Source organism: Falco rusticolus, chromosome 4 (assembly GCF_015220075.1).
Source record: "Falco rusticolus isolate bFalRus1 chromosome 4, bFalRus1.pri, whole genome shotgun sequence".
NCBI classification, from domain to species: domain Eukaryota; kingdom Metazoa; phylum Chordata; class Aves; order Falconiformes; family Falconidae; genus Falco; species Falco rusticolus.
In genome coordinates this window covers 58288712-58296989 of record NC_051190.1, presented here as the reverse complement: position 1 = coordinate 58296989, position 8278 = coordinate 58288712, and positions in this window count along the sequence as shown.

Below are 8278 nucleotides of genomic sequence, written 5' to 3'. Positions count from 1 at the left end.
CTTGGGTCCGGGCAGCGCGGGGTGCTGCGTGCGGCTCCGGCCGCTGGCATGGGCACAGCGGGCGCGTGGGGAAGCTTGTCAGAGGTCATGTGTGGCCACAGGGTTGTAGCCTTGATGCCGGACTCGCTTTCCGGCTTTCTGAAGGGTGTGCCTTCATCCAGGCTGGTGCCTCGGCCTTGTCAACCAGGGCTGGCCCCAGCAAGGGCTTGCTGGCCAAGATGGGTTTCCTCAGCTTAAAAGCTTCTTAAAAGCCATGTGTGTCTACAGGGACACAGTGCGGGAGGGGGGGTGGGGCGTGGAGAGAAAGGGTTCACTGCCCCCCAGCAAACACGGCAGATGCAGCTGCCCTTCAGAGCAAGACATGCCTCACAGTTCGGGCAGCCATGCCTCACAGTTCACGTTTCAGTGAAGGTGGGGTTTGCCCCAGGAAAAAAGCACCAGCATTAAACCAGTCAGTTGTAAAAAACACAAAAGTTGTGTTTCTCTGGGCACAGGTGGCCACGCTCTAGCCCACAAATCTTCTGGGTTAGCTGTAAACAGGCCCAGAATATAACCTAGTAGTACGCTTCAAGTGCTTTACAAAAAGAAAAAACAAAAATAGATGGCAACAAACATCACCTGCAAAGCTGTTGATACCTAATTTACATACAGGATAATGTGGCTCAGCCCTGGTCATCCTGCAAATAGGTGGTGATGTGAGAAATGGATCCTCAGTGTGCCTGGGCCCAAGCATGATCCATGGGAACAAACATGTTTCCTATGAGGGGGGTGTTTTCTATCACCTCTCCCAGCTACACCAGAAGCTCCTGCAGACCGAGGGCCTGTGGAAGAAAATTAATGAGATGTATCCTCTGGTCCTTATACCCGACACTGGTGTGATTGCTATAGACTTTGCATATGCCCTGCGTGGTTGTACAGCCATTTACTGCAAACTGAGCACACTTGCTCAACATATTTGTTCACTCTGTTCCCCTCAGAGATTTTGGAAGGGAGTGTGGTGGGAGACAGCCCAATTTGTTTGTTGGAAGGGCTCACTTATCGGTGGGTTAAAACAGCTAACACTCAGACTCCAATAAGTAGGCTCCAGAACTGGGGATTGGAGCTCAATAGAAATTTGCCTGCTCCCCTCTTCAGGCCAGTCAAATCAAAACAGCACGTGAAAGGCACTTGCTTCAGCATCCAACAGATAAAAGAAAGAATATGCTTTGACTTTCCTGGCCAAAATTTCCTCTCTCTCATGCTGTTGCACAATATGCTGTGCTGGGCTCAGAGAATATCTGCTCATATGCTATACAGGCACATCATTGTAAACTTTCTTACAGTTCTCAACTTTTTTTTTAAGAAGTTGCTAGCTGTTATGGCTGAGAAGAACACCTCATCTGCAAACAGAGGTAGTGCCATAGCTCACAAGCAGCCTGCAGGCTCTATGTAGACATTCAGTTTGCAAGCAGCTGCAGAGGTTTGAAACGTTTGTGCCCTGCCCTTCTCTTCTCAAGCGGTTTATCAGGGTCCCTCGGGCATTGATCCCCAGTAGCTCTGCTAGCTGTTTGTGTGAGTGCTCCCTAACCCACTTCAAGCAGAATCAGCTGAGATAATTCAAACAGTTTACATAGAAGCTATGCACTAACTCACTTGATTGTGCCTGAAGTGGGTTAGGGAGAACTCAAATAAGTTGCTTTGTTAGCAGAAGTGAGGGGAGGGGTAAAGCATAGTAATGTTAAACTGTTCCAGCTGGATTCAGAAGAGGACATCTATCTGTAGTCTAAGTAACATAGAGACAAGTCTGTGGAGAAGCTGGAACAAAAATTGTGCCATGAAACTATGATAACAGACATCAGCTGACGGTCTTACAACAGCTAGAGATGTGAAAACACTGATTCATCCCAGTGATACATAAAGTATCTAATGATTATTTAATTGACAAAAATGATAACTAGTTCCTTAAGTAGAAAAGGAAGGAGGAGATACCTGAGCTATACAACTTACTGAATTATAAGGTTCTTCTGAAACTATCATCATGTGGCACTTGGAGGATATATTGGCCTCTCCCTCAGAACACATCTGTTGTAATTATTGTTTCATCCTTTAAGCCCACAGGGATCATCATGTCCTTCTGCTCTCAACACCATATAGGCCACAACAGTTAACCAAATTTAAGCTATACTGAAAGGCAAATGATCATACATAACAAGAAGTGTATGTTGTCTCAGTTTGACTATCTGTAGAGCCTGCCATGAGTTACACAACTGAAGCAATGCTGTTTTACATTGGTTTGTCTACACCCCTTTTCACCACGGTATCCAAATACCTTCCAGGAATATGTTAAGTGATGTGGCTAGTATCTGCCATTCTTTCATTTCAGTCTCAAAGGGAGAACTGTGTAGGCAGGAGAGGACTGGTCTTTTTACTTTTTATTTTAGGGGTTTTATCTTAAAGTGTTGATGCTACTGCATGTTTACAATGAGGAAGGTAATCTAAAGAAGTAGAGGGTGGTGTAGTTTTGATAACCCTTTACTCCCATGAGAGTTTATTCAACAGTAACAGCAGCCCCCAAGAAACTCAGATAACTTTGAAAAAGCGAGCCTGCACCTAGCTGTGAGAAGCCAGTATGCAAGAAGAGAATGTTTTTGATGCATTTATGCTAGCTTCATGTTATTCAGATGAACTGCATGTTGTGTTCTAGATCACGCATCTTCAAAGCTGGTAGTGTCATACCCAGATATATCACGTTGCTATTTCAGAGAAGGGGTAATGGAAACCCAGCTTTGGTTACATATGTAATCTGCCAGGAAGAGACAGGGGTTCCTAAACAAAATGCCTGCACAAGGTTAGTGGCAGCTCAGAGTCCAGGGCCATCACCAAATTAATTAGCAAGTTAACCAATTGTGTTTGCACGCCCTCAAAGAAGTGAGGCTACAAAAAAGGCTTGCTTTGTTTACATAACCTCTCCCTTGCTTGAGATCAGCTTCAGTCAGCTTTTTTTCATTGCTGAGCTGATCTCTAAAGGCACCAGGCTATCTCAGTGGTACTGATAAGACCTAAGATCTGTGGAAGGACTGTACTGCTGGCATTTAGGTTCACACTGGGTGAACAGCTTACCTTCAGGCCACATGTTCATAGTGAATTCTAGTTAAAGGAATAGTTGTAAGGGTATATTCTTCCATCATTCCTTATTTAGTGGACACCTTCATAGAGGCCCGGAGAACATTCTCCTGCACCTCTGCCTCCTCACAGAGGGGTCATCAGTGTCTTGAATCAAGAAATACAAGGGTAAAACTTCACATCCCCTGAAGTTTCCATTCTGTACAGCTGTCATGCTCTATCCAAAATAATTTCAGCTATGTTTTTTTTTTTTTTAAATTACTTTAAAGTCTAAAATGTCTATCTCTAGGTAAGTGGCTGGTCAGCAGTCTTCCTTTAAACTTTGATTTTTGGTAAGTAGTGGAGAACTGTTATCAGATCATATACAGTTAATTACTTTTGAGTTAGATAAACTACACCCTCTGATTTTGTTCATCTCAGCAGCCAAAGCCAGTGCTTACATCTTGTTCACAAATACATGATCGGAGTTTCACCTTGTTTTCTGACTACCAGAAATGATGACAACATAAAAAAAGACTCAATTCAGAAGGTCAAAAAGTAGCAGCATGAGAGACAGGTCTTTAATCCCTTGATCATCTCAAACATGAGGCTAGTTTAAGGGCAGCTGTTAGCAGTTGTCATCATACAATCACTAGGAAAGGTCACCAAGTAATGTTCACACACTAGCAATCACAGAATATTACTCAATCACTGGAAAGTAAATTGCTGGAGAAGCTAAGCTTTCCCCTTGGCTGCAGACGAAACAAAGCCAAAAGAAGCAGCAGCAGTGCAAATTATTCATACAAAGACCTATCTGTGGAGTCCACATTAACCTATTGTATATTCTTTATGTCTACATGGACCTGTACACAGCTGTTTCCAAGACCATTCTTCAGCAGGGTACTTCAGTCCAACTGCAATTTAGAGCACACGAACAGTCCCACTGAAAACAGCAGAATTGTCTGTGTCCCTGAAGTTGTATGTCCTTTAAGTAAGATTGCAAACTGGAGTCTAAACAAGCTTTAATTCCTACCAAACAGTGGACCTTAATATATTGCAGCAGAAAACTACAAGCTGCTTATGCAAACAGACTAAAAAGTACTCGCTGTCTCTAAATTATATTGGGGTCTTATGCTACAAGACAAGTTAAAGAGGGTTTGGTTGACAGGGGACAGAGATGTGTGTCTTTTGCAGAATAGGTGACTTATTTCTGACCATCTTTCCTAGTTGTGTATCCTGCTGTTGTGGGATCCTTTATTTGCTTCATGGATACATGGGGGAACATTGCCATTTCTAAGCACCTCTGTTCAAAAGAGGCTTTTGTCTCCCAGGCAAAAACCTTTCTGTGCTTCTCAACTTTCTAAAACATCTCCTGTGTCTGCTTTTCCAGTGCTATGGTTGAACAGAATCAGAATCCAATACTGCTGTTGGTACTGTATTACAAGCCATACTGCCAGCTGCTTCCTACCTTCCTATTTCCATAAACCACTCTAGATTTACTATTGGTGTGTATTTTCTTAAATTTTGCACAGCGACTTCCTACCTCTCTTTTCTGAATGGCCACTGTTAATTTAAATCTACTCAGAAACATCTTGGATTCTATCTAATCTATTTTCTATTTATACCACGTTCATCACCATGGTAGCTGAATGTCTTAGAAAGTATCTTTGAGGTAGAGGCTATGCAAAGCTTATTTTAAACCACTCTGATTCTTTGCCTTTAAAATTGAATTCTAACAACTTCATCTTACCCCAGCTGAGAAATTACCCTTTTGCACTTTGCAAATAACAGTCTGAAATTTGAAGCCAGTCCAGCATGACTTGGGACACAGTTTTAGCTGAGAATATTAACTGCAGTAATTGACACCTATGTAAATAATACTCTTTTATTTTGATAGTTCTCTTACTCTAAAGTAAATGTTATGATACAGCGTGTTCATAATTAGTGAAAGCAGCAGCTCCTTAAACTCAAGCAAAGCCAGCGGACTTACAGTAAACTCTTAGGCTTTCGACTAAGCTAACATGCCTGCCTACCTTGAAATCTGGTTATTATTAACTATACAGTCAAACTCGGCATATATATGTATATATACAATGACATAACTGCAATACATGGTTTTAAAATAGAACACAAAAATTTGTTCCATATACTCAGTTCTATGTACTTTGTGATGTTGCACCATGGAATTTGCCAAGCATTAACACCTCTAATTTTAAAAATAATACACCAGAAGCTTTGTTTTTACATCAAGGGATTTTACCCCTGCACTTCTGAAGTCATCTGGAAAACAACAGAAGGTCTAGCTAGTCCCTAGGGAAGGTCTGAACGACTTCATTCATCCCTATCTTCCTAAACAATACCAGCGATACAGTTATGAATTGTAAGATTAAGGGGGAGGAAAGAAGACGACTGTCCGTATTGAACATGGGAATAGCATAGTCAGCTGTGTTTGTCAAGTTTTTATATTAATTGTAGTATGCACTTTCACATTCCATCTTTTGAGTTTTCTGTTTGGTATTCTTAGGAAAAAAGCTTGTATTATCTGACAGTTTCTTCCCTCCCTCCAACTGGAACTCACTGGGCAACTTCAACCAAGCTTGAGTCAAAGATAGAGGCCTGAAAGATGTAAACATTTCCAGTAGTTGTGCAAGGAAAACAGCCAAGAAGCTTACAGAGAAAGGCCAATATCACCCTCACAGAGAGCCTGCAGCATCAGCACAGCTATATTACTAAATACAACAAATTAACATGGCAGAGGCAACTTTACCAGGTGCCACTGTCTAAAGGACTATTTGCTTAATTTGCCCAAAACAGCCACAGAAAGCCAGCAGAGCAGTGCAGAAAGCAGCAACACAGTGATGGATTTGTCATTGTTGGAGCATGTATAGCCACCCAAATCTTTATCTGCTTGGGAACAGATGCATTACAGCCAGTTCCAAAAATGGCAATTCAGGCTGTTTAGACACACCAAAAAAGAGAGAGATTTAAGGTCCTCCAGGGGTGCTCCAGGATGCAAACAATAACCCAGCTCCACACTATACAGAACCACCCCCACTATAAGAAGCACGTCATTCAAAAGCAACTGCATGCATATGTATGTGTATAACCTCCTATGCAGTGGTTTCCATCCTTAAATAAAATTGCCTGCAGATTAAATTAACCCTCTATTACTCTCGCTTGAAAACTGCACATCTCATCTCCTGTGCACTGAATGGAATGTTTTCTCCTATTGCTGGCTGAGTCATTAAAATACCATTCTGATAACTTTTACACAATGTAGTTTTTATCAACATCAAACATGCTCAAGTTTCACGGTTTTGCTAAGTTTCCCATAATGTGCTGTTCATAAAGCATAGATCTATTTGTCACAATGATGCCATATGAAACCTCATCTGAGGCCCGGAAGAGTTGATGGTATACAGAACTGATTTCTTCATATGGACCATGAATCAAACAAGAGATCACAATAAGCTGATGGGAGACGATCTTGATATCCTCCAGTCCAGCCTACCTACCTCTGCAGATTTGTCAGCTAGACTTGTTTGGACAAGTAGTTTGTTGTTTGTTTTCTTTTAAAATACATCAAATAAGTCAACACATCAACAAAGCAGCAACATATTTTTCCAGTTACTAAATGCATGTGTTAATCAGCCAAACCAAGATATCAAGAAGCCTCTTCATGGAAATTAAGTCTTTGGTTCTCCAAGTCTCCACAAGCACTGTCACACACAACACAAACATCATTTTGATCTTATCAGGCTTTAAGAAAACATTTATTGTAGCTGAATACAGCTGTCCAAAATCACAGCCATCCCAAACTGCCTATGGCATGATCAACCCCAGAGGCACAAAAAGGGGTCTGACCAAGCCTTGCTGCAGGAGTAGGGCACTAGCTGGTCTGAAGCACCATTAAAAGCAACACGCCATTCCCCGTCTCCTAAACCCCTGCTATTTATACCAAATATATTTCCAAGACTCGTTTGACTTTCTCAAGCAGCAGAACTGTTTTTAAAAAAGGCTTTTGAGGAAAATCTTGTGAATTTTTCAGGTTGCAACAAGTCACACACCAGAAGGTCTCTGAGGCTGGTACTGGCACACAGTACTTGGAGGTGGAAACTCAGCCTTCCACAGAGGCCAGGGGCTAATTCTTTTCAGCAATACAAAAATCATGGCATATTCTTTCTGCCAGCAGGGGAATGGGCTGTTTCCTTCTCCAAGGAAAAGGAAAATCCCCACAAAAAGATACACAAAAACTGGAGCTGGACCTTACTTCTAATTCAAACAAATATACCTTTATTGGGTATTTGCATATTAAAACTGATTAAGAATCCTCAAAATCTCTAGTCGGACTTAACTCACTGCAAATATGCATCCATTTAGCAGTAAAAAATGCTGAGTATGGGGTGTTACTTTGACTCTAAGCTCACAGATCCAACAACCAACAGCTGTGACCTGCTGCAGAGTGCTCAGACCTATGAGCAGTAGTTGTCCTACTGACCATTGATTTACACTTTTTTAGCTTCTCTACCTCAAGCACCATAAAGGTTTATGCCAGCCTCAGCATTTCTAAGTTATGCCAGCTTAGTCGCTATCAAAACCTAATATTTCTCTACATGAGATATCACAGGAAAGCCGTCTTCCCAAACCAGTATTTTCATCATCTGCTATATGGAAAAAATTTTCTCAAATACTCTTTGTTGCTTCTTCCCCCTCAGCTCCTGTATCTCTGCTCATATCTCCCTGCATCCAGCTCCGCTTATTTGGGGGGGCTGAAATATACACCAACTAATAGACAAAGTAGGTCTTTTCCATGAAGTATGGAATTTTGCTAAAGAATTACAAAATTTTTGATACTACTACCATATAAAGACATACACCCCACCCCATGTTTCAAGTCTCTTATAACATCAGCATTTGTGAAAACAAAGACTTCCAAGTCTGTGGACACCTGGTTTCACACAACACCTTCACATACACCACAAAGCAACACATCAGTTCTGCAACTGGAAAAAAAAATACAATTGCAGCACCTGCAACCATATGCAAACTGTTCCTAATCTATATATCTCAGCTATGGGTAGCAGTGACAACACAGCAGCATGGAGTGGGTTGTGGGTGATTAACCAAGTGGGTGGCTTTTCCATTGATCTCTTCACCCTGCTTGTTTCCCAAGCAAAGTAGATTAAAGTTAAATCAA